Here is a 21,465-nt window from a genome sequence, read left to right as displayed (position 1 = left end):
CTGTTAAAGAAAAAAAATCAAAATAACAAAAAAAATTTAAAAAACCTTTTACAATGAATTCTGATTTTAAAGGATGAAGATGAACAGCCAAGAAAAATTTTCAATATCTACGATACATTAACAATTTTTTATTTAGCTTCAAACTTATTTGAAGCATGAAAATAGCTGATCTGATCCTAACTAAAGACACTCTGCTTCTCATGGCAGCTCCTAATCTTACTTCCCCCTGGAAACTCAGGAACATTGCATTGTTTATGTGATACACATTTACTGCAACAATACTTGTATTTTGCAGCTCTTTCGTTTTTTAATTAATTTATTTTTTTATTAATTACAGTTTATGTACTTTGTATCCTAGCTGTGGTTTGCTCCCCTTCCAACCCCACACTCACTCTCTCATCTCTTCCCATGCCTCTCTCTAAGAGCACTGAGAGGGCGGTCTTCCTCCACCCCAGCTCTCTGACCATAGCCTATCAGGTCTCATCAAGACTGGCTACATTGCCTTCCTCTGTGGCCTAGTACAGCTGCACTTCCTTCAGGGGGAGGTGACCAAAAGCCAGCTTCTGAGTTCATGTCAGAAAGAGTCCCTATTCCCATTACCAGGGCACCCAATTGGACACTGAGCTGCCATGGACTACATCTGTGCAGGGGTTCTAAGTTATCTCCATGAATGGTTCTTGGTTGGAGTATTAATCTCATAAAAGACCCCTGTGCCCAGATTTTTTTTTTTATTCTGTTACTCTCCTTGTGGAGCTCCTGTCCCCTCTAGGTATTTCTATCTCACCCTTTTTTCATAAGATTCCCTGCACTCTGCCCAAAGTTTGGCTATAAGTCTCAACATCTACTTTGATACCCTGCTGGGTAGAATCTTTCAAAGGCCATTTGTGGCAGGCCCCTGTCCTGTTCCCTGTTTTCTTCTTCTTCTGATGTCCATCCCCTTTGCTTTCTGAGTGAGGATTGATCCTCTTACTGAGGGTCCTCCTTCTTCCTTAGCTTCTTTAGATGTACAGACTTTAGTATGTTTATCCTATATTATATGTCTAAGATCCACTTATAAGTGAATATATACCATGCCTGTCTTTCTGCTTCTGGAATACCTCACTCATGATATCTTTCCTAGTTCACACCTTTTGCTGATTTGACGATTTTCATGTTCTTAATTGCTGAGTAGTATTCCATTGTTTAAATATACCATAATTTCCGTATCCATTCCTCAAATGAGGGAAATCTGGTTGTTTCTAGATTCTGGCTATTATGAATAAAACTGCCACGAACATGGTTGTACAAATGTCCTTGTTGTATACTTGAGCATATTTTGGATATATGCCTACAAGTGTAATAGCTGGCTTTTGAAGAAGCACTATTCCTAATTTTCCAAAAAAGTGCCAGATTGATTTCCAAAGTGGTTGCACAAGTTTACATTCTCACCAGCAATAGAAAAAGGGTTCTCCTTTCTCCACATGCTCACCAGAATGTGTTGTCATTTGAGTTTTTGGTCTTAGTCCTTCAGTTGCTTGGAAGGTTAAATCTTAGCCTTGTTTTGATTTGCATCTTCCTGATGACTAATGAGGTTGAGAATTATTTTAAGTGTTCCTCTGCCATTCAATTTTCTTCCATTGATAATTTTCTGTTTATTCTGTAGCCCAATTTTTAATTGGATTACTTGGTTTGTTGGTGTTTACCTTCATAAGTTCTTTTTATATTTTGGATATTTGCCCTCTGTCAAATACAAATATATGAAGATCCTTTGCCAGTCTATAGACTATCATTTTGTTCTGATGACAGTGTCCTTTACTTTACAGAAGCTTTTCAGTTTCATGAGGTCCCTTTTATTGATTCTTGCTCTCTTGCTCTTAGAGCCTGTGCTGCTCAGGAAGTTTTCTCCTGTGCCAATGAGGTAAAAGCTCTGTAACACTTTTTCTTCTAACAGATTTTGTGTGTCTGATTTTATGCTTAGGTCTTTGATCCACTTGGACTTTAGTTTTGGGCAGGGTGATAAATATGGGTCTATTTGCTTTTTTACATGTAGACATCCACTTAAACAAGCACCATTTGTTGAAGATGCTACCTTTTTTTCCATCTTATGGTTTTGGCTTCTTAGGCAAAAATCAAGTATCCATAGGTGTGTGGATTTATTTCTGGATCTTCTATCTATTCATTTCCATTGACCCACTATTCTGTTTTTATGCCAGTGCAATGCAGTTTTTATTACTATGGCTCTGTAGTACAGCTTGAGATTAAGGATGGTGATACTTCCAGAGGATCTGTTGTTGTATAGGATTGTTTGAGAAATTTTAGTTTTTTTCTCTTTTCGTATGAAATTGAGAATTGTTCTTTCAAGTTCTGTAAAGAATTGTGTTGGTATTTTGGTGGGAATTGCATTGAATCTGTAGGTTGCTTTTGGCAGGATGGCCATTTTCAATATGTTTACCCTACTGATCCATGAGCATGGGAGATCTTTCCATCTTCTGATAGCTTCTTCAGTTTCTTTCTTCAGAGACTTGAGGGTTATTTTTTTTTTCAAATAGGTCTTTCACTTGCTTGGACAGAGTACTCTATCTTATTATTGTCTAGTGTGAAAGGTGTACTTTCCCTCTTTCTTTCTTTCTTTCGTTCTTTCTTTCTTTCTTTCTTTCTTTCTTTCTTTCTTTCTTTCTCTCTCTCTCTCCTTCCTTCCTTCCTTCCTTCCTTCCTTCCTTCCTTCCTTCCTTTCTTTTTTCCTTTCTTTCTTTCTGAATATAGGAGGGATACTGATTTTTTTTGAAGTAATTTTGTATCCAGCAATTTTGCTGAATGTGTTTATCAACTGAAGCTATTCTCTGGTTGAATTTTGGGGTCACTCATGTATATTATCATATCATCTGCAAATAGTGAAACTTTGACTTCTTCCTTCCTGATTTGTATTTCCTGTTCTCCTTTAGGTGTCTTGTTGCTTTAGCTAGGATTTCAAGTTGAAGAGAAATAGAGAATGGACAGTCTTGCCCTGAATTCAGGGGGACTGATTTAAGTTTCTCTCCATTTAGTTTGTTGTTGGCTACATGCATGCTATATTGTCTTTACTGTTTAGGTATGAACAGTTTTTCCCTGATTTCTCCAAGACTTTAAACAACAATGAGTGTTGGACTTTGTCAAATGCTTTTCAGAATCTAAGGAAATGATAATGTTCTTCTCCTTCAGTTTGTTAATATGGTGGGTTACATTGATGGATTTCCATATATTGAACCACCACTGCATGCTTGGGATGAAGCCTACTTGGTTATGGTGGATGACGTCTTTTATGTGTTCTTGGATTTGATTTGCAAGTATTTTATTTAGTATTTTTGCATCAATGTTCATAAGAGAGACAGGTCTGAAGTTTTCTCTTTTTGTTGGGTCTTTGAGTGGTTTCGGTATCAATGTAACTGTGGTCTCTCAGACTGAGTTTGAGAATGTCCCTTCTGTTTCTATTTTGTGGAACTGTTTGAAGAGCATTGGAGTTAGCTCTTCTTTGAAGCTCTGGTAAAATTTTGTGCTGAAACCGTCTGGCCCTGGGCTTTTTTTTTTTTTTGAAAGGAGACTTTTTTTTTCTTTTTATTAATTACAGTTTATTTCACTTTGTATTTCCCCTGTAGCAGCTCCCTCCCACCTTCCCTCCCAATCCCCTCCTCCATCCCCCTTCTCCACCAATGTCCCTCGCCAAGTCCACTGAAGAGGGAAGTCCTCCTCCCCTTCCTTCTGATCCTAGTCTATCATGTCTCATCAGGAGTGGCTGCATTGTCTTCCTCTGTGGCCTGGTAGGTAAGGCTGCTCCCCTAAGAGGGGGAGGTGATCAAAGAACAGGCCAATCAGTTAATGTCAGAGACAGTCCCTGTTCCCATTACTATGGAACACTATGTTACTATATTACTATGTTACTATATTACTATGTTCACTTGGACACTGAACTTCTATGGGCTATATCTGTGCAGTGGTTCTAGGTTATCTCCATGAGTGGTCCTTGGTTGGAATATCAGTCTCAAAAAAGACTCCTGTGCCCAAATTTTTTAGTTCTGCTGCTCTCCTTGTGGAGCTCCTGTCCTCTCCACTTCTTACTATCTCTCCTTTCTTTCATAAGATTCCTGAACTCTGCCCAAAGTTTGGGTATAAGTCACAGCATCTGCTCTGATACCCTGCAGGGTAGGGCCTTTTAGAGGCCCTCTGTGGTAGACTCCTGTCTTGTTCCCTGTTTTCTCCCTCTTCTGAAGTCCATCCTCTTTGCCTTTCTGAATGGGGATTGAGCATCTTAGCCAGAGTATTCCTTCTTGATTGATTTCTTTAGGTATACAGATTTTAATATGTTTATCTTATATTATACATCTAATATCCTTTTGATGACTGCTTCTATTTCCTTGGGAGATATAGGACTATTTAATTTATTTACCTGATCTGATTCAATTTTGGTAAATGGAATCCATTAAGAAAATTGTCCATTTTATTTAAATTTTAAAATTTTGTACCATATAGGCTTTTGTAGTAAGACCTCATTAGGTCTTAGGATTTCCTCAGTGTCTGTAGTTAAGTCCCCATTTTTGTTTCTGATTTTGCTCATTTGAATAGTTTCTGCCTTTTAGTTAGTTTGGCTACGTGTTTGTCCATCTTGTTGATTTTCTCAAATGTCCAGCTCTTGGTCTCATTGATTCTTTGAATCATTTTCTTTCTTCCTGATTCATTGATTTCATTTTTGTGTTTGATTTTTTCCAATTGTCTACTCCTCTTGGGTGTGTCTGCTTCTTTTTTTTCTAGGGTTTTTATAAGTATGACTTTAAGTTGCTTGAATGAGATGTCTCAAATTACTTTATGGAGGCACTTATTGCTATGAACTTTCCTCTTAGCACTGCTTTCATCGTGTCCCATAAGTTTGGGTAAGTCATGTGCAGGTCTTTTTTATCTACTGAGTATTGAAATTGTGTTTTCTATTTTCAAGTTTAGGAAGTAAACTTATATATTTCAGTTGCTACATTCATTTTCGACAGCCCAGCAATTTTATATTGTTTAAAATATCTATATGACACCTACTAATACCTTAAAAAATAAAAGCAAACAAATATGTTAAATGCCAATTTGAAAATGTAATTTTCAAAACTGTTGACAAAAAAATAGGACTGGAAAAATTACTCAGCATTTTAGACTACTTGCTACTTTTACAGAAGACCTTTGTTCGATTCCCAGCATTCAAATCCTGGCTTACAACCATCTCTAACTTACAACTCCAGAGAATTCAACTTCCCCTATGGCACAGTGGATACCAAGTAAAGACTGGACCAACTACATACATGCAGGCAAAACATTAATGCATGTAAAATAAATATATTAATCCAGAAAGGTTTCAAGTACTGAGAAAAAAATTGTGGCATTCCTTTTTCTGTCTTCTGTTATTTGCTTTCTTTCATTGGGCTATAAATTCTAAGCATGTTACCTCAAAGTACGCTGCTAAAGCAAAATGTTTTAAATTTTATTATCTTCTTTTCTATCAGTTGTGAAAGATTTATATTGATCAGCTTGTGCCTTGGTAATATTTTGTATATATTTAAAATTTTATATTATGTTTGTAGATGTCATTTTACATTATATCAAAAAACATGTATTTTAATTTTAATAATTTCATATTGTTTTCAATCATTAACTAAGCACATTTGTTTATGACATTTTGGGAGTTTGCATCTTTGAAATTTATTTGGTCAAGAAAGTGGTTTTCTCTGAGAAGACCCCTCTGTTCAAAATTTCTGGTTCTGTTGCTCTCCTTGTGGAAATCCTGTCTTCTCCAGATCTTACTATTTCCCACTTATTACATAAGATTCCATGCACTCTGCCCAACAGTTGGGCATAAGTATCAACGTCTGCTTTGATAGTCTGCAGGGCAGAGGCTTTCAGAGGCCCTCTGTGGCAGGTTCCTAGGTTGTTTCCTGTTTTCTTCTTCTTCTGATGTCCAACCTATTTGCCTTTCAGGATGGGGATTGAGCATTTTAGTCAGGGTTCTCTCTCTTGATTAGTTTCTTTAGATGTACAGATTTTAGTAGGATTATCCTATGTATATGTCTATATGACTGAGTATATGCCCTGCGTGTCTTTGTGCTTCTGATACAGCTTACTCAGGATGATCCTTTCCAGGTCCCACCATTTACCTACAAATTTCACGATTTCCTTAATTTTCATAGCAGAGTAATAATCTATTGTGTAGATGTACCACAATTTCTGCATCCATTCTTCAGGTGAGGGGCATCTGGGCTGTTTCCAGCTACTGGTTATTACAAATAAAGCTGCTACAAACATGGTTGAGCAAATGTCCTTATTGTGTACTTGAACCTCTTTTGGATATATGTCTAGGAGTGGTATGGCTGGATCTTGAGGAAGTACTTTTCCAACCAAGTACCAGGCATGGAGATAACCTAGAACCCTTGCACAGATGTAGCCCATGGCAGTTTAGTGTCCAAGTGGGTTACATAGTAATGGAAAGAGGGGACTGCCTCTGACATAATCTGATTGGCCTGCTCTTTGATCATCCCCCCTGAAGGGGGAGCAGCCTTACCAGGCCACAGAAGATGACAATGCAGCCACTCCTGATGAGATCTGATAGTCTAAGATCAGAAAGAAGGAGAGAAAGACCTCCCCTATCAGTGGACTTGAGGAAGGGCATATGTGAAGAAGGGGGAGGGAGGGTCTGACCAAGAGGGGAAGAGGGAGGGGCTTATGGGGGGATGAAAAAGTGAATAAAGTGTAATGAATAAAATAAAATTAAATTAAAAAAAAGAAAGTAGGCTGAGAAATTCATAATAACAAGCCAGTAAGCAGCATCCCTTTATGTCCTCTGTCTTCATCAGCTCCTGCCTCTAGGTCCCTGCTCTTTCCTGACTTCATTTGATGATACACAGCAATATGGAAGTATAAGTCAAATAAACTTTTTCCTCTTCAAAAAAAAAAAAGAAAGTGGTTTTCTAAATATCTTATACATGAATATGAGATGTCATATTCATACATGTATATTCATGTCACATGTATACATGAATATACATGTCATATAACTAACATAAATAAACATATGTATGTGAATCTGGAATCAAATTCAAGAGTAGCCTTTTGAATCATTATTCATTAAGCTAGCATATAAAAGTTTCTAAACCACTGTGTGTATACTTACATGTGTATATGTGCATGCATATATACATATATGTAATGTGTAGAATTTAAGTATCATTTGGGTTATATTTTTAGAATAGAGAGGAAAAGTGTAACTAATATCCATAGGATACACATAAAAAGTAAGGTAGAAACACTAGAGTAAATATGATTTGTTTAATTTTGAATTTCATATACACAATAGTCATTTTAGTATAAGTTATGTCTCTTTCATTTTCCCAAGTAATATTTGATGCAAATAAAATATGTAGTATTATCATCCTTCCACTTATAAATAATTATGGTGATTGATATGTTTGATAAACTGTGGGAGCTAGGTTTATAAATATTTAAGTGTGAGGTTTTAAGGAAATATGACTACAAATATCAATTATTAAATTTTAACTTAGTGTTCTTAACTTTGATACATCAACTTTAATTCATAATCACCTTAATGCACACATAAATGTTTGTAAAGAATAATGCTTATGATTATGCATACACATCCAGACTGATATGCACATATGTACTACACATTGCTTTGTAATGAGGGAGTTTTATAAGCAAAGAATTTTGGTGGAGGCAAGCTCTTTTACACCTCAGATTTTTATTTGTAATAGATATTTACAATAAGACAAACCAAAGCTCATTGGAGAAATACACAACAGCTTATTTCAAGATTCAGAAAAAAAATATTCTGGAATAACTTGTAATTCTTGAAGTAACAAAATGCTAAACAGAGAAAAAGAGAAGAAGGTGTTTATTATGGCAAGAGAAAGCAGAAAACAACTAAAATGTCCAAAGTGTAGCAATCTTCTCAGAGTTTAAACTTTTCTATTTTGGATGCAATCTCATTAAGACACATGTTCTAAAGAGAGATAAAGCAATAGATTACTCAGAGGGAAGGTGAGATATTGTATCTTTCAGGAAAGATGCTTAGGCTCTAGAATTTAAAAACTCAAAGACTCCAGGAAGTTTCTGAAGCTGACTATATGCACTATCTCCCCACCCCCTTCTCTATGTATATGTAATTAGTAAGGATTGCAGTTTAAAAAATTAGTAAGCTAAGCAGTGTGGAACTTGTCGATCAACTAAGCTACTAGAAGCAGAGACTAGTCTGGGATCCCCAGAAGATGTTCATACCATCTGAGCTATGTGTAAGTAACACCCCTAGCGAGCTGAGCATCATGCAGGTTTCTAAATTTTTTTGACTGCTATCAGTGCTGGGTGTGCTTTTGATCATATAGCAGTTTTGAGTTATTTCAGTTCCTCTTAGTAAGTCCTTACTCATAACTACTCTCAATAAAACTCATCAGTTAACAAGTTGGAAAATGTCATTTGGTTTGTCATTGATTCTTTATCTGGAATGAGCAGAAATATGTCCACATTTTTCTAATAGCAATATTACATAACACACCTACACACACACACACACACACACACACACGGTGTGTGCATGAGTATGTGCAAGCACACACATTCCAAAAGAGTTTCTAATGATAAAAATCAGAAGTATGTCAAAAAATTTCAAAACATTAGTTAGAATTAAAATCTAAAGTACTAAATAAAAATTTTAAGTCCATATGTACATAAATGATGAAATAAGCAAGTAAATAGAACAAAAGAGACAATTCTTTCAAGCATGAAGTCCCCCAAAAATTTAGAATTTGAACTTTCTTCTTTTTTCAAAGTTTTATACACTAGGTGAAATCTATGTATGGGCTGGCTACACTCTTCTTTAAAGGGGTGAGGGGTGATTTTTCCCATATCTTGGTTCTTGTCTCTTTTCTCCAACATCAAAGCAAGCAATAATGTATTCAGTATCTGACCCTTGAAATTACATCTATTTCTGCTTGATTTTTCTTCAGAATATGTTTCATCAAAAGAAAAAAAACACTTGAGAAATTCATTTTTTCCCATGAGCCTGTTTTCCTCAATATTGATCAGGAGACACTCAGCATAGAGGAAGCACTTTTGGCAAACAGCTGTAGACAGGAATACTTGCTTCAAAGCATTTGCTCTTGAGGCATTTAAGAGACAGTGTTAAACAGCAACAAATCAAGCAATCCAATTAAAAAAAATGGGGTACAAAGCTAAACAGAAAATTCTGAATAAAGAAATATCAAATGGCAGAGAAACACTTAAAGAAATGCTCAATGTCCTTAGTCATCAGGGAAATGAAAATCAAAACTACCCTGAGATTTCACTTTACAACTATCAAAATGGCTAAGATCAAAAACTAAAGTGACAACACATGCTGGAGAGGGTGTGGAGAAAGAAGCACCCTACTCCATTACTGGTGGGAATGTAAGTTGTACAACCACTTTGCAGATCAATCTGGCGTGTTCTCAGACAATTAGGAATAGTTCTACCTCAAGATCCAGCTATACCACTCCTCGGCATATATACAAAACATGCTCAAGTATACAACAAGAACATTTGCTCAACCATGTATGTAGCAGCTTTATTCATAATAGCCAGAATCTGGAAACAGCCCAGATGTCCCACAATTGAAGAATGGATACAGAAATTTTGGTACATTTACACAATGGAATACTACTCAGCAATTACAAACAAGGAAATCATGAAATTTGCAGGCAAATGGTGGGATCTAGAAAAGATCATCCTGAATGAGATATCCCAGAAGCAGGGTATATACTAACTTATTAACGGATATTAGACATATAATATAGGATAAATATACTAAGATCTGTACACCTAAAAAAGCTAAGCAAGGAGGACCCTGGGTAAGATGCTCAATCCTCATTCAGAAAAGCAAAGGGGATGGATATCAAAAGAGGGAGAAAACAGGAAACCAGGACAAGAGCCTACCACAGAGGGCCTCTGAAAGACTCTGTCCTGAAGAGTATCAAAGCAGATTCATAGCCAAACTTTGGGCAGAGTGCAGGGAATCTTATGAAAGAAGGAGATATAAAGATCTGGAGGGGACATAAACTCCTCAAGGAGAGCAATAGAACCAAAAAATCTGGACACAGATGACTCAGTTTAACAGTTATTTGACAGATCCTCATATTGGAAATACTTTTGTATTTTGATTTTTGTTTATTTGTTTGTTTTTAGTAGGAAAGGCAAAAGGATTGTAAACAAGTAACATTACCTGCAAAATACAGGTTTTTCCCCTCGGAAATTACTAATAATAATTATTTGTATATCTGTGATAGTGTACATAACGTACATACATTTTATGTGTCTATTTTGATATAACCTTATCATTAGCATATTTTTATTGTCATTCTATTGATATAGAAATACTAAATTACCATAATGATATTTTATCTTCAAATAGTTCTATAGTCGTGATAGTTGGAATATTCAGTCACTTGGGAAATATCAGTAAGAAAATAAGGTCATTGGGAAAAGATCAAAGATACAAGTAACTCCATTATATTTGCCACAATGAAGAGGGAGACTTCTTTTCTTATCCCTCTTGCTTATATTTGTTTTAGTAATGTGAACACATGTTTAATTTTTCCCATCTTCCTGTTAGAAGCATCAGTTTGAGCTTTGTTTTTTTTTTTGTTTGTTTGTATCTGTAGCTTCCCCCATTTGTTTAATCACAGTGTTCTTTGTTTAATATTTCAGGGCTGTTTATCAAGACACCGTAATTTGATTGTTTCCTTTCAAATTTGTCTTCACCAGGTGTTTCTTGACTGGAACACATTTCCCACATGATAAAATTACAGGTCTAGTTAATGCTTTTAAGGACATTGGTGTACAATTCACACCTAATTATCTGCCGGGGGCATATTTAGGTGTTTAACTAGGTGGAACTCTGTGCTGAAGATTTCATTTGCATACAAAGCCCCTTTTGTTCTCTGTAAACACTCTAATACTGGAACAGAGTGCATATGCATATTATTTGGTTTACAGTGTGTTATCAAGCAGAGGTAATAGAAAATAAATAGATCTGAGCGATATTGCATCATAACAGAAACAATAATTCTATCAGCTTCAGTGTTGAAATATGACGTCCATTACTTTGAAACAATAAAAATATTACACAATATTTAAAAACAGAAAGTACAGATTTTGAAAAATCACATCTGAGATATTCATGGAGGATCTTAATAAAAATATGGCCTCATATGAAGCAACAAGAGGAAATTGAAGTCACCAGCAGGTGCTAACTGGCTGAATGCTGGCTTGAACACAAAATTCTTTGCTGTCTTATACTTACAAGGACTAGATGATAGATCTTCTAGGACAGGGTTCCTAATTACTTTCCATGCCAATTTTAATCTGTTCAGAGACAATAATTTTTCAGATGTCTTAATATTCCTAGTACAGTCCTGTGGTCACTGTAAAGATGTTGATCCTCTTAAAATCAAATTCCTCAATGCCATTCTTCTACTATATACAAACACAATTTTTTGTCAGTCTTTTAATGTGGACAATCCTTTCTCAGCAGCTATAAAATGCTAGAATAGAATAAAAATAGAATGTTCCAGACAAAGTTAATGAGACAAAAATTATTAATTAAAGGATATTGAGCTAAACAGAGGCTAAAATGCCTCAAAAATTCAGAGGCTCAACTGTCTGCAAAGGGCAAAAGGGAACAACAAGAAACCCAGAATTGCTAAAGCAATTCTCTACGGTAAAAACTCTTCAGGAGGTATCTCCATCCCTGATCTCAAGCTGTACTATAGAGCAACAATATTAAAAACTGCAAGGTACTGGCATAGAAACAGACTGGTGGATCAATGGAATCGAATAGAAGACCCTGACATAAATCCACACACTTATGGACAACTGATTTTTTACAAAGATGCCAAATCCATTCAATGGAAAAAAGATATCATCTTCAACAAATGGTGCTGGTCTAACTGGAAGTCTACATGTGCAAAAATGCAGATACATCCATTTTCATCACCCTGCACAAAACTAAAGTCCAAGTGGATCAAAGACGTCAACATAAAACCAGACACACTAAACCTCTTAGAAGAAAAATGGGGAATACCCTTGAACTCATTGGCACAGGAGACAACTTCCTGAACAGAACACCAACAGCAAAGGCTCTAAGAGCAACAATCAATAAATGGGACCTCATGAAACTGAAAAGCTTCTCTAATGCTTTTATGAGGACACTATCCTCATAACAAAATGACAGCCTACAGATTGGGAAAAGATCTTCACCAACCCTCTATCTGGCAGAGGGCTAATATCCAGTATATATAAAGAACTAAAGAAGTTAAACAGCAAAAAATCAAGTAATAAAAAAAAAAAGGGGTACAGAGCTAAACAGAGAATTCTCTGCAGAGGAATATCAAATGGCAGAGAAACACTTAAAGAAATGTTCAACCTCATTAGCCATCAGGGAAATGCCTAAGATTTCACCTTACACCCATCAGAATGGCGAAGATCAAAAACTCAAGAGAAAACACATGCTTTTGTGGAGAGGTTGTGGAGAAAGGAGAACCCTCCTCCACTGCTGGTGGGAGTGTAAATTTGTACAACCACTCTGGAAAGCAATCTGGCGCTTTCTCAGACAACTAGGAATAGCGCTTCCTCAAGGTCCAGCTATACCACTCCTAGGCATATATCCAAAAGTTTCTCAACTACACAATAAGGACATTTGCTCAACCATGTTTGTACCAGCCTTATTTGTAATAGCCAGAACATGGAAACAGCCCAGATGCCCCTCAGTGGAGGAATGGATGCACAAATTGTGGTATATCTACACAATGGAATAATACTCAGCAATAAAAAACAAGAAAATCATGAAATTTGCAGGTAAATGTTGAGATCTGGAAAAGATCATCCTGAGTGAGCTATCATAGAAGCAGAAAGATGCACACAGTATATGCTCACTCATATAGACATATAACATAGGAAAAACCTACTAAAATCTGTACACCTAAAGAAACTAATCAAGAAGGAGGACTCTTGTTAAAATGCTCAATTCCTATCCAGAAAGGCAAAGAGGATGGACATCAGAAGAAGGAGAAAAGAGGGAACAAGTCAGGAGCCTGACACAGAGGACCTCTAAAAAGCTCTGCCCTGCAGACTATCAATGTAAATGCTGATAATTATGGGCAACCTTTGGGCAGAGTACAGGGAATCTTAGGAAAGAAGCAGGAAATAGTAAGATCTGGAGAGGACAGGAACTCCACAAGGAAAGCAGCAGAACCAAAAAATCTGAGCACAGGTGTCTTTCCTGAGACTGCTATTCCAACCAAGGACTATGCATGGAGATAACCTAAGACCCCTGCACAGATGTAGCCCATGGCAGTTCAGTATCCAAGTGGGTTTCATTGTAATAGGAACAGAGACTGTCTCTGACATGAACTGATTGGCCTGCTCTTTAATTACCTCCCCCTGAGGGGGGAACAGCATTACCAGGCCACAGAAGAAGACAATGCAGCCACTCCTCATGAGACCTCATTTACTAGGATCAGAAGGAAGGAAAAGAAGACCTCCCCTATCAGTGGACTTTGGGAGGAGCATGTATGCAGAGGGTGGAGGAAGGGAGGGATTGTGATAGGAGGAGTGAGGGAACCACTGGGGGGTTATAAAGTGAATAACTGTAATTAATAAAGAAAAAAATAATTTCAAGATAGTAACAATAGTTTCTTAAAGCAATTATAACTCCCTCTGCAGGAAGGCCAAATATGTGTAACAGCACAGGACTTAAGCACTGCAGCCAGGCTTTTTCAAATGTGAAATTTTCATTTGTAGTATTTTTATGAGTTTTCTTTTTAAAGATATTTTTATTCTCCTAGTATGTGTCATAGAAAGGATTTATTCTATTTTATAGTGTATTATAATGATAACTGCATCTTTTATTTTTTAGAAACATTTGAGAGCAGGGTATTCCTCACACAATCAAGAATTATGTATGGGGGATAAATTCTAAGATGGGCATCATCACAAATTATGATCAAATAATTTGATCAAATCATTTGATCATTGCTATGCTTACATAGTCAAAGCCAATTAAGATGCCACCAGCTTATGTGATCTTTTGGAGCTATCATATATATATGATAGTCAGGAGCCTGACACAGAGGACCTCTGAAAAGCTCTGCCCTGCAGACTATCAATGTAAATGCTGATAATTATGGGCAACCTTTGGGCAGAGTACAGGGAATCTTAGGAAAGAAGCAGGAAATAGTAAGATCTGGAGAGGACAGGAACTCCACAAGTTATATATATATAATTTTATATATATATATGATAGCTCCAAACATATTAAGTACATATATATGTATACATGTATATATGTATACATATATATGTACATATATGTATATCTCATTGAGTGGTTTTGAGAGATGATATGTGATGTCATATTTCTGTAACTCATGCAAAATTTTGGATTTGGATTTTGTTTCAATTTAGATACACTTTAAATAAATGATAGATTGTATGCTACAAAGCACATAGAAATTTAAGAGTGGATCATTATAAAGTCAGACTCACTTGTTTCTATTGTATTTCCTCCCTCTATAAATAATCTTTTAATATTTTGGTTAATGTAACCTTTTAAAACCTCTTTGTGAAAATATGAACACAAAAATACATTTTAGTCCCTCTTTTTCTTAAACTAATTTATGCATGAAATATATACACACAGAGAAAATCCCAATACTTCCTTTCAGTTTATACATGTTTGACATTTCCTACCCTGCATAAGCAATTTCTTCTCTGCTCTAAATTATTTGATGATGTAAAAATGGATGGTGGATGGATAGATAGATAGTAAAATTATTTCCAATTTGTAACATTACAGATAAGATGTTTCAAATATAATTGGATATTTGTAAGATAAAACCTTGCCTGTACTTCTAGATTCTATCTTTCTTCATGTACCTTTAATTTAGACATAGGCCATAACATTTTCCCTTTTTTTATTTTATTTTTTTTTTATTTTTATTTTTTTTTCAATTACACTTTATTCATTCTGCATCCCCCCATAAGCCCCTCCCTCCTCCCCTCCCAATCCCACCCTCCCTCCTCCCTCTGCTTGCATGAAACTCCCCAAGTCCACTGATAGGGGAGGTTCTCCTCTCCTTTCTGATCTTAGTCTGTCAGTTCACATCAAAAGTGGCTGCATTGTCCTCTACTATGGCCTGGTAAGGCTGCTCCCCCCCAGAGGGAGGTGATCAAAGAGCAGGCCAATCAGATTATGTCAGAGGCAGTACCTCTTCACATTACTATGTAACCCAATTGGACGCTGAACTGCCCTGGGCTACATCTGTACAGGGGTTCTGGGTTATCTCCATGAATAGTCCTTGGTTGGAGTATGAGTCTCTGGGAAGTTCCCTGTGTTCAAATTTTCTTGTTCTGTTGCTCTCCTTGTGGAGACCCTGTCCTCTCCAGCTCTTACTATTTCCCAGTTCTTACCTAAAATTCCATTCACTCTGCCCAACAGTTGCCCATCAGGGTCAGCATCTGCTTTGATAGTCTGAAGGGCAGAGGCTTTCAGAGGCCCTCTGTGATAGGTTCCTAGGATGTTTCTTGTTTTCTCCTTCTTCTGATGTCCATCCTCTTTGCCTTTCCTGATGGGGATTGGATATTTTAGTTAGGGTCCTCTCTCTTGCTTAGTTTCTTTAGATGCACAGGTTTTAGTGGGTTTGTCCTATGTTGTATGTCTATATGAGTGAGTATATACCATGTGTGTCTTTTTGCTTCTGGGACAACTCACTCAGGATGATCCTTTCCAGATCCCACCATTTACCTGCAAATTTCATGATTTCCTTATTTTTCATTGCTGAGTAATATTCCATTGTGTAGATGTACCACAATTTCTGCATCCATTCTTCAGTTGAGGGGCATCTGGGTTGTTTCCAGCTTCTGGCTATTACAAATAAAGCTGCTACAAACATGGTTGAGCAAATGTCCTTTTTGTGTACTTGAGTCTCTTTTGGATATATGCCCAGTAGTGGTATGGCTGGATCTTGAGGAAGCGCTATTCCTAGTTGTCTGAGAAAGCGCCAGATTGATTTCCAGAGTGGTTGTACAAGTTTACATTCCCACCAGCAGTGGAGAAGGGTTCCCCTTTCTCCACAACCTCTCCAGCATGTGTTGTCACTTGAGTTTTTGATCTTGGCCATTCTCATGGGTGTAAAGTGAAATCTCAGGGTTGTTTTGATTTGCATTTCCCTAATGGCTAGTGAGGTTGAGCATTTCTTTAAGTGCTTCTCTGCCATTCGGTATTCCTCTACAGAGAATTCTCTGTTTAGCTCTGTTCCCCATTTTTTAAGTGGATTACTTGGTTCGCTGCTTTTCAGCTTCTTTAGTTCTTTATATATACTGGATATGAGTCCTCTGTCAGATAAAGGGTTGGTGAAGATTCTTTCCCAATCTGTAGGTGGTCGCTTTGTTTTGATGACGGTCTCCTTTGCTTTACAGAAGCTTTTCAGTTTCATGAGGTCCCATTTATTGACTGTTACTCTTAGAGCCTGTGCTGTTGGTGTTCTGTTCAGGAAGTTTTCCCCTGTACCAATGAGTTCTAGGGTATTTCCCACTTTTTTCAAACCGATTTAATGTGTCTGGTTTTATGTTGAGGTCTTTGATCCACTTGGACTTCAGTTTTGTGCAGGGTGACAAGTATGGATCTATTTTCATTTTTCTGCATGTAGACATCCAGTTAGACCAGCACCATTTGTTGAAGATGCTATCTTTTTTCTATTGTATGGTTTTGGCGTCTTTGTCAAAGATCAGGTATCCATAAGTGTGTGGGTTTATTTCTGGCTCCTCTGTTCGGTTCCATTGATCCACCATTCTGTTTCTATGTCAGTACCATGCAGTTTTTAAAACTGTTGCTCTATAGTACAACTTAAGATCAGGGATGGAGATACCTCCGGAAGATCTTTTATTGTAGAGGATTGTTTTAGCAATTCTGGGTTTCTTGTTATTCCATATGAAGTTGAGAATTTTTCTTTCCAGGTCTGTAAAGAATTGTGTTGGTAATTTGATGGGCATTGCATTGAATCTGTAGATTGCTTTTGGTAAGATAGCCATTTTTACTATGTTAATCTTACCAAGCCATGAGCATGGGAGATCTTTCCATCTTCTCATATCTTCTTCTAATTCTTTCTTCAGAAATTTCTTTAGTTCTATTTATAATTCTTTAATTGGTAATCAATCCTGTTATATCTTTTGATCACTCTTCTGCAGCTTTATTTTAGATAATGATTAATGGCTTACTACAGCAACATCTCAGGATGCATTTGACTTACCTGTGTCTCATGTTAAGTTCAACCAATTCAGTGTCTTCAATGATACCATAATGCTGGACTTATCATGCCCCATCTCAGTTTGAAATATGAAACATAATGTTTTGAAGAACACAATCAACACAATCTCCATCACAAAAAGAAAAGTAAATCAAGACCTCCTTCCTCCTCCACACAGCGGAACAGCGGACTCATCTTTCTCTGAGCAGACCTAACTGCCTGGGGCATACAGCCACTGAGGCGAAGCCCCAAGCCCTTTAGCAGCAGGAAAAAGCCAGCAGTACGTGTCCCAGAGTCCCAGATTTGTGCGGAAGCTGCACCATCCTCTCAGGGTGCGAATCTGCTAGATGTCATACTAGCTCCGCAGGAACGCCATCACTGACGGTACTGCCCGCCCAATCCCACAGTGACAGAGAATAGGCTATATACTCACCGAAACCAGGCAGAAACGTCATACAACCTGGACACACCAGGTGCTGGGTCTCCCAAGCTTGGAGAGCACAGTGAAGAGACCCCAAGACTTCCCAGAAACCATCGGGACTAGCGAACCAGACTTCAGTTACAGCGGGACTTGTCCGCAGAGGAGCACTGAGCTGGCGGGGCACAACAGCTCTCCAGTTTAAGACTAACCAGGGCCAAATCAGAGAACAGAGAGCCTGGTTACCCCATCCCTGCTGATGTGACCACCCTGAAATCTCCTGCTGCAGCAAGACCTCAGAACCTGGCAGTGACAGCAGCACAGAACTGGCGAAGCACATCAAAGAAGCAGGGCCAAACCAGAGAGCAGAGAGCCCCGAATACCACGATCTCTGCCAAGTGACCTGCCTGTAAGTGAGTGCACCCTTGAGAATCTGCAGTTCCCCAGATCCTGGGTCCTTCTAAAACAGAAGCCAGACATCGAACACCCTCCCACCCACATACCCACTTTGGGAAACAGAGGGGCACTAGGGACATTGATGTTCCTGCCCTGTGGGCCTAATTGAGGAGTTAAGGCAGTTAATGCCAGAAATTGTGCTGTGATCATCATTAGCGCCTGCGACGTATACAGTGCAGAGCCCCTCCCACACACTCAAGGGTTCAACATTAGCCATCACTCTGTCCCTCGAGACACAAGTCCACGCACACTTACACACACACACACACACACACACACACACACACTTGCATTTGCCCCATTTGCGCCTGCTTAATTTCCTCCCACAGGTACAGCTAGTCCTCAGCACATGCTGAGAGTTCTCAGCTTCCTGAAGAACTCTCCAGATGCCAGAGAGAAACAGCACCAGTCTGATCTGCAGAATCCAAAAACAAACAGGGAAGGTTTCAGATAACCCAATGGCCAGGGGTAGGCAAAAGAACACTTCCAACATATCAGGACATCATGACTTCACCAGCAAACCCCAAAATCGATGGATACTCCAATTCAGCAGAAGCACAGGAAAATGATTTTAAAGCCATGCTTGCCCAATTATTTGAGGCTCATAAGGAGGAAATGAACAAGTCTTTCAAAGAGATGGCCAGTCAATTGGAGGCAAAGAAAGAAGAAATAGACAATATCCTTAAAGAAACCAGGCAAACATAGACAAACAAATAGATACACAAGTATTGGCATATAAAAAGGAAATGAAAAAAGAAATAGAGGCCATCATAGAGAGACAGGAATCCAAATTCAAACACATGAAAGAAATGGTGCAAGGCATGAAAACAGAATTAGAATCAATAAAGAAAACACAAAATGAGAAAACCCTTGAGCTGGAGAACTTGGAGAAAAGATCAGGAACCACAAAAGTAAGCATCACCAACAGAATACAAGAGATGGAAGAGAGAATCTCTGGGGCTGAAGACACACATGCAGAAATTGATACTTCTCTCCAAGAAAAAGTAAAATCAGAAAAGTTCCAATCACAAAATATCCAAGAAATCAAGGATGCTGTGAAAAGACAAAATCTAAGAATAATAGGGATTCATGAAAAAGAAGACTCCAGGTTCCAAGGTCCAGAAAATATTTTCAAGAAAATCATAGAAGAAAATTTTCCCAACTTAAAGAAAGAGATTTCCATAAATATACAAGAGGCCTACAGAACTCCAGATAGACTAAACCAGAAAAGAAACACATCACGTCACATCATAGTCAAAACACTAAATCTACAGAACAAAGAAAAGATATTAAAAGCAGCAAGGGAAAAAGGCCAAGTAACATATGAAGGTAGACCTATCAGAATCACACCGGACTTCTCATCAGAAACTATGAAAGCCAGAAGGGCCTGGGCAAGTATCATGGAGACTCTAAGAGATCACAAATGTCAACCCAGACTACTATACCCTGCAAAGCTTTCAATCAACATAGATGGAGAAAACAAAATATTCCATGACAAAACTAAATTTACACAATATCTACACAGCAAACCAACCCTACAGAATATACTAGAAGGAAAACTCCAATCCAATGAAAACAAATTCACCCAAGAAAACAGGGCATACAGATAATATCCCAACAAAAATGAAAAGAAAACAAGCAATGAAACAGGGTTAGATCACCGACTCCATTACAAAAGGAACTAACATGCATTGGTCACTATTATCTATCAATATCAATGGACTCAACTCACCAATAAAAAGACACAGGCTAACAGAATGGTTAAGGAAACAGGATCCAACATTCTGTTGCATCCAAGAAACACACTTATGCAACAAAAATAAACACTACCTCAGAGTAAAGGGCTGGAAAACTGTTTTACAAGCAAATGGTTCCAGAAAACAAGCTGGAGTAGCCATCCTAATATCTAATAAAATAGACTTTCAACCCAAGTTAATCAAAAAAGATAAGGAGGGCCACTATATTCTCATTAAAGGAAAAATCCACCAAGAGGACATCATAATCTTGAATATCTATGCCCCAAATACAAGAGCACCGACATTCGTAAATAAAACATTATTAAATCTTAAATCATACATTGATCCTAATACCTTAATAGTGGGAGACTTCAACACTCCACTCTCACCAAGGGACAGATCAACTAGACAGACACCAAATAGGGAAATAAAAGCACTCACAGAATCCCTAAATCAAATGGACCTAATAGACGTCTACAGATCTTTTCACCCAAACTCAAAAGAGTACACCTTCTTTTCAGCACCGCATGGAACCTTTTCCAAAATAGACCATATAGTGGGTCACAAAGCAAGACTCAACAGATACAAGAGGATTGAAATAATCCCTTGTATACAATCTGACCACCATGGACTAAAGCTAGACATCAACAACAACAGAAACAACAAAAAGCCGACACGCACATGGAAATTGAACAACTTACTACTCAAAGACAGCTGGGTTAAGGAAGAAATAAAGAAAGAAATTAAAGACTTCCTAGAATTCAATGAAAATGAAGGCACAACATACCCAAATTTATGGGATACATTGAAAGCACTGCTCAGAGGAAAATTTATACCACTAAGTGCCTGCAAGAAGAAATTTGTAACATCACATACAAACAACTTAATGGCCCAACTGAAAAACCTAGAAAAAAAAGAAGCAGATACACCCAAGAGGAGCAGACGGCTGGAAATCATCAAACTAAGGGCTGAAATCAATCAATTAGAAACAAATAAAACTATCCAAAGAATCAATGAAACAAAAATCTGGTTCTTTGAGAAAATCAACAAGATAGACAAACCCTTAGGCAAACTAACTAAAAAGCAGAGAGAAACTATCCAAATCAGCAAAATCAGAAATGAAAATGGGGACATAACCACAGACACTGAGGAAATGCAAACAATTATTAGGTCATACTACAAAAGCGCTATATGCCACAAAATTTGAAAATCTAAATGAAATGGATAATTTTCTTGAAAGATTCCACCTACCAAAACTAAGTCAAGATCAGGTAGAAAGACTGAATAGCCCTATATCTCCCAAGGAAATCGAAGCAGTCATTAACAGTCTCCCCTCCAAAAAAAGCCCTGGACCAGATGGCTTCAGCGCAGAATTCTACAAGACCTTCAAAGAAGTGCTAACTCCAATTCTCCTCAAGCTATTCCACAAAATAGAAACAGAAGGAACACTACCAAACTCATTCTATGAAGCCACAGTCACCTTGATACCTAAACCACACAAAGACCCAACAAAAAAAGAGAACTT

The sequence above is a fragment of the Meriones unguiculatus genome, chromosome 15, assembly GCF_030254825.1.
Source record: "Meriones unguiculatus strain TT.TT164.6M chromosome 15, Bangor_MerUng_6.1, whole genome shotgun sequence".
NCBI lineage: Eukaryota > Metazoa > Chordata > Mammalia > Rodentia > Muridae > Meriones > Meriones unguiculatus.
The sequence above is the reverse complement of the archived record's forward strand: the minus strand, read 5'-3'. Positions refer to the sequence as shown.